The sequence below is a fragment of the Rhinopithecus bieti genome, unplaced genomic scaffold (assembly GCF_001698545.2).
Source record: "Rhinopithecus bieti isolate Rb0 unplaced genomic scaffold, ASM169854v2 scaffold_13247, whole genome shotgun sequence".
Classification (NCBI taxonomy): Eukaryota; Metazoa; Chordata; class Mammalia; order Primates; family Cercopithecidae; genus Rhinopithecus; species Rhinopithecus bieti.
In genome coordinates this window covers 363,888-369,514 of record NW_016807505.1, presented here as the reverse complement: position 1 = coordinate 369,514, position 5,627 = coordinate 363,888, and the positions used below count along the sequence as shown (strand labels likewise).

At 35.6% G+C, this 5,627-nt stretch overlaps 1 long non-coding RNA gene across 1 annotated transcript; it reads right to left on the bottom strand.

Annotated features, from left to right (window-relative positions):
- Nucleotides 1-2,692: 2,692 nt before the first annotated feature.
- Nucleotides 2,693-5,344, bottom strand: LOC108535954 (uncharacterized). The gene is made up of 3 exons (XR_001887372.1): nt 5,221-5,344; nt 4,497-4,538; nt 2,693-3,778 (listed from the first exon to the last, which is right to left on the bottom strand). It is a non-coding gene; the product is annotated as an uncharacterized LOC108535954 (long non-coding RNA).
- Nucleotides 5,345-5,627: the final 283 nt, after the last annotated feature.

Below are 5,627 nucleotides of genomic sequence, written 5' to 3'. Positions count from 1 at the left end.
TCATGATCTGCCCGCCTCGGCCTCCCAAAGTGCTGGGATTACAGGCGTGAGCCACCAGGCCCGGCCAACACAGATTTTTTTCTAATCATCACTGACTCAGGTAAAAGTCACCTATGCATATTAAACCTACTAGGTGAAAGTTTGATGAAAAAATGTAATTCCTAAGTAATTACAAGGGAATGTTAACTATAGTGGAAAAGTTCAGTGGACACCAATTGAACCAAGAGACCAAAGTAGTTCAAAGTGAGAAAAAGTGACATTGTTTGTCACCTGATATGATTCACTGAGGAAGACTGAGAATACTGAAGTATTTCTGCTCAAAATGAGTATCTTAAGCCTTTTCATGAGGAAACACAAAATTCAAAATTTGAGGTTATCTCCTTAAAAACTGTTAGCTATTACTTTTTAAAAACACTGATGTGATCGAAGTCCAGGAAACTGTTTCGAGACATGACAACTGAATGCAACAGAAGATCCTTTTCTGGATGTTGTAGAAGTGAAGAAACTGCTATAAAGAACACCTCTGGAAAAATGGATAAAATGTGAATATGGACTGTATAGTTATACTTTTATACTACTGACACATTTCATGATTTTGAAATTTGTACCAAAGTCAATATAACATGCTCAGGCTCTTAGAAAGTAGATGTTGAAGTGTTTTGGTTTACAGGAAGATAATGTCGGCAAATCATTCACCAATAATACATAAAATGATAACACTACGTATAAACACATGAAGGGAGGAGATGGCAAGAAGAGAAGTGAGGGGAGAACACAACGATGCAGAATAAGAAGTCAATCTGGGTGAAGCATAAATCAGGTTGCTCTGTGTGATTCTTGTGATTCTGACTCTAAAATTATTTCAAAATACAAAGAAAACGCTGGTATAAGGTATACTTAGGGAGTTTATAAACTTCCAGGTGGCACTAAATTTAGAAAATATTAATCATTTCTAATTCAGATAAACAGGATTTTGGGGGGAGTAGAGGAAAACTGAGTACTGCCTTATCTTATAAATCATGCATCATTATTTGATTCTTCTTTTACCCATGGCCATTAATTGTTTAAGTTAGACTTATGTTAAAAATGCCATTTTCACCTATTAGATTGATTAAAAATTTAAAGACTTTTTTTTTTTTTGAGATGGAGTTTCGCTCTTGTCATCCAGGCTGGAGTGTAGTAGTGCAATCTCGGCTCACTGCAACCTCCGCCTCCTGGGTTCAAGCAATTCCCGTCTCAGCCTCCCAAGTAGCTGGGATTACAGGTGTATGCCACCACACCCAGCTAAGTTTTTGTATTTAGTAGAGATGGGATTTCACCACGTCGGTCAGGCTGGTCTGGAACTCCTGTTCTCAGGTGATCCACCTGCCTAGGCCTCCCAAAGTGCTGAGATTACAGGCATGAGCTACTGCGCCCGACCTAAAATATTCTTAATACCCAATGTGCACAAATTTTTATGAAAATTGGCACTTCCATAACAACACCGTTCTGTGGTGGCAGAGGACACCACTTTAAAGAGCAATTTCATAGCATCTAACTAAAATGAAACTGATGATCCAACAATGCAACAGCTAGACATCTATCCTGTAGAATTAGGAGACCAACTGCATTAGAATATACATATAGTCAACATTATATGTAGCAACAAAACAAAAAAAAATTAACCTGCTTTCCCAAAACAGAGAAATGGATTCACCCATTGTAATACATACTTTACATCCCACAGAAAGTCTGTGGGTAAGCTATATTTATTGTTTTGGAAACATGTCCATGCCACATTAAAGAACCTTGAAATTTACAAAATAACATCTATCATAATAATCACACATTTGTAAATGAATTCCACATAAACTTATATAAGCTCAAAAAGTTACTGACAACTATACTACAAATACTACTTATCAAGCCTAGGAAGTAGGAATGGAAGATAGTAGATAAATGGCCACAGTTTGCTGATCACTGACTGACTCACTCATTCTTGTTGGCTCTGTTTCAATGAACTAGGTGCCAAGCCTAAGTGAAAAGGAGATACAAAAGAATAAAAACACACAACCCTCGACTGGTTTTAAGAGCCAAGAATTCAAAAGCTTAAAGCAGATTCTACCCCATGTTTTACTTTAACTTCCTATGTTGAGGATTCAGAAAAATGACATGGGATGGAATACATTTTCTCACTTCTGCTTTCCATGTATCAAAATAAACTTCTGCTGTAAGCCAGAGGTCAGAAAACTACAGCCTGTGGTCCAAATCTGGCCTAATACGTTTTTGTTAGTAAGTTTTACCACAACACGGCCATATTCGTTTATGAATCGGTTATAGCTCATTTCACATATAATGGCAATGTTGAGTAGTTACAACAGTATGGCCTATACAGTCTGCTCTTTTACAAATTTTGCTGACCTCTGTATATTGTTATACAGACTACAAAACTCTGTATCATGTTTCATATAATGTAAAGGTGTGTGATTAGGACACTCATCTTCTTATATCCAGAACGCATCCTGAACTTGGAAAATATTAACACAAGAAATAATATGAGATAAATTAACTTTGGAAGTACAAGAGCATCTTCTGTCCAGGTAAAATAAATGAGTACTGCAAAAGAGAACACAAGTTCTACGTCAAAATCTAGCTGCCAATGAATAAAATAATATAGCATGAAAGGAGACACTAATGGCTGTACACATTCATAAGATTTTTAAACCCTTAAATCTTGTGTCGGTAGGATTAACTGACATCAAAGGGATTGATAATATAGTCTTAAAATTCCAGCAATTGTTTGTTATTGCTAACACTGGTCTAGAGAGTTAATATTACTGAATGCCTTCCCTGTATAAACCTATCTAGACAGGTTGGGCAATATGGTAAGCAGTTCCCCAGTGGACAGTGCAGCTTATGTTATAGAAGTAGACAATTAAAACACCAAGTAAACACTATTTTATATTAAGCCCACTTAGGTTAAACAGAAAACAAAGGAAAACCAAGGTAATGTGGATAAAGGGGAAATCTCTTTGGTACACTTAAGATTTTTATTCCAGCCCCAAAGAACACTAGTGATACCAAGAAAATGATTATACAACATGTTCTACAAGATGAGATCACAATGGCTCAAAATGGCAGTGCAAGGGTCTCGCTCTCCCTTACACACTCAATTGTCATGTCATCCAAGTTTGTGTACTTTGAAAGAGGTGAATTATAGTCACTCTCAGATCCTGATCTGGAATGAAATATACTAGGTCTAACAAAAAGGATACTACAGAAGGTCTAGTCCAGACAACACAAATGCTTAAGATTTCATTTGAAACTTGTCCAAAAACTGTGGGCTCCTGATTCAAATGAGGAAAAAAAGTATCTTACACATGGGGGAAAAAAAATCACTGGCACACCAAGGCCCTCTGCTTCTGAGAAAGACTTGCCATAATCTGGACAGTGACTAGCGTGTCCATGGGGTTGAATTAATTATATTTACCATACACAAATCTCACTTCCATTCAAAAAGTAAAATATAAATTTAAGAAATACAATGAGTTAATACACAAAAATAGAGGGAAGCATGAAATGTATTGAGAGCGCAGAGAAGTACATAAAAACATTCCAGGCAATTACTTGCCAAAAAGCAGGTCACTTCTATTCCTGGACATACTTCTATAAAAGCTGTGCCCCTTGAGAAGCAAAGATGCAAGAAGATCCCAGAAAGAAGCAATAACAACAGCATTTTGGTGATGCTGTAGATGAAACCACCATTTGGCTATAATCCCATTATCCACATGGTCACCACCTGAGAGTACAGAAGAAGAGATCGCAAATGGAAATAAACAACAGGTTGACACAGCCATGCCTGGTGACAGAAATATATCATCTTCAAGTCAAGTAACACTCCGTAAAACCAAACTCCTACAATCTGATGTGGAATAACCCAAAACCTACAAAAACCAGGTGTATGTACTGTATGCAAATTATAAAGCTGCCATTTTCCTTCCTTTCTCTACACATTTTTTTCTGTGATTTGAATACCTATCTCCTATTCCAAATTATTTCATGCCAACCAACCACCTATTTACTCTTTGAACCAGCATTTCCTGCGTAGTTTCTTCATTCTAACTTACACACCAGTTCAGGGGTTAAGAATTTTCTTAAAAGACACAATATAAGGAAATACTAATAAGATACTCTGTGTATTCCATAGTATTCCATTAAGATCTTTCCACAAACTAAAACCCAGTATCCACCCATCAATTCTCCTTGCTACCCTGTATGCTTCTTGTGCAACTTCTAGTGGTACTGAAATCAATAAAATCCCTGATTTGCTTAAATGTTGGTTATTAACAAGCATTAACTATAAAGTCCTTGATTAAAATATCAACTCAAAATAATCACATAACCACAAAATAGGATGAGAAAAGAAATTTCAAATAACTCAAATAAGAATCTAATGTATCATCAACATAACAAATAGAACAGCTTCAAAATCACAATATAGTCCTTAATGATTTTACCTGCAGGAAAGATGTCTTTGTCCTCCTTGACTATGAAAGATGCTTGTGGGAAAAAAAAAAAAACAGGAATGTTGGAAAATATTTGAAGATTTTTTTCATTCACTCATCAAATGAAAGGGTGTTAAGACCCTACTTTTACAACTTTAGTGTTGAAATATTCCTCATCTACTATCTGCTCACCTTACCTACTTACTGATGATATCCTAAATCATGCAACTGGAACTAAAATTGAACCTGCTGCTCTCATTATAACCCATACTATTTACAGTAAATTCTAATTCCTAATGACTTTGCTCTCTGATGACTTTTAATATCCTATCCATTTTCTTTATTTTCCACAGGCTGCCAGACTTCCTTCTTACCTCCCTCTAGCTGATGAATTTATTCCAAAGCATTCATTCAGTAAAATTTACTGAAATAATATAAAATTTACTGAGTATACAGATAAAAAGTTATAGTCTCAGTCCAGATAACATCACATACCATGGTGAGAGTAGGTAAGAGTGGTAAATCAAAACCTGCATAGACTACTTATCAAAACTGTGTCACAATTTAGGGAGCCCTTTCATCTCTTTCATTTCACCTAACTGATAATCACTCCACAAATTCACAATCTTGTGTTTTATGGAATTCATGTATGGTTTTGGATGGTAAAATATCACAAATTAGATTCAGTATCAAATTGGTCAAATATAAACAGTACACCAGGGTTTCTGATTCTTACCAGCACTTTTGAAGAATGACGTCTACAAAAACAGTAAACAAGCACAATGATTTGGATTGATACGCAAATATCAGTCAATGAAGAAGTTCTCACTTCTTAAACTGGTACCACCTCAGCTATAACTGAAAAATATGGGAAAACTGTGACATATGACCGGTTAATATACAGTCATTCCTCAATCTCCTCAAGTCCGCAAATTATTAAAACATTGAAAGATCATTTTGATTAAACTAATTTGTGAAGGTTAGTTTTTGCTTATTTACTAACACATGTTGAGAATGCAAAAACAAAACTTCCATAATTTCATAATGAATTTGTCCATGAAAATATACCAGTCTTTCAAATGTCCATGTTTCCCATCAACTTTACATGACTTTATTATTCCATCAGCCCATTCTCATAGTCAT